Below are 730 nucleotides of genomic sequence, written 5' to 3'. Positions count from 1 at the left end.
TACTATTCATTAAGTAATATAATTCATGAAGTTAATTAAAATATTTAATCATAATCAGTCATTAAATAAATAATAATTAAAATATAATTGCTAATTCAACTAATTAAACCTCCAAATATATTATGTAGTTACTAAAAATAAAATGTTTAAAAATTAATTAACCTAAACATCCTAAGTTTATACTTATTTTTTAAAATTAAGACCTCTCCCGACGAAATTTCGTCGGCAAAGATATTTTCGTCGGGGCAAACCTAATCCGGCAAATTTTGTCGGCATAGATCTTTGCCGACGAAATTTCGTCGGGAGAAGTGTTCATGTGTTTTTTTTTTTTTTGAAAAGTATAAATTTTAAAAATATGGATATGTTTAAACTAGCAAATTAATATCTATAAAGTACAAGCTAATGCAACTTGGGGGGTCCTTCTTTCTTTAATTTATTTATTAAATACTACATTTACATAGTATAGCCGTGCGGCTGTACTATATTTTTCTTTTTGAAAAATAGTCTAGCCGGGCGGCTATACTTTTTGGGACACGTGGCGCCTAATCGCTGGAGGCTCCTTTTTTTTTTTAAGACCAAAAAATAGTACAGCCGCACGGCTAGAACTCGGTGTTTTTAAAAAGTCGACACGTGCCGCCTTTTTAATATTAAAAATAGTATAGCCCCCACGGCTTATACTCAGGTTTTTGTTTTTTTTATTTTTTTTTTTAAATTTTTTTTTTATTTTTTT

This window comes from Prunus persica, chromosome G2, assembly GCF_000346465.2.
Source record: "Prunus persica cultivar Lovell chromosome G2, Prunus_persica_NCBIv2, whole genome shotgun sequence".
In the NCBI taxonomy this organism is placed as follows: domain Eukaryota; kingdom Viridiplantae; phylum Streptophyta; class Magnoliopsida; order Rosales; family Rosaceae; genus Prunus; species Prunus persica.
This window is presented reverse-complemented; position numbering follows the sequence as displayed.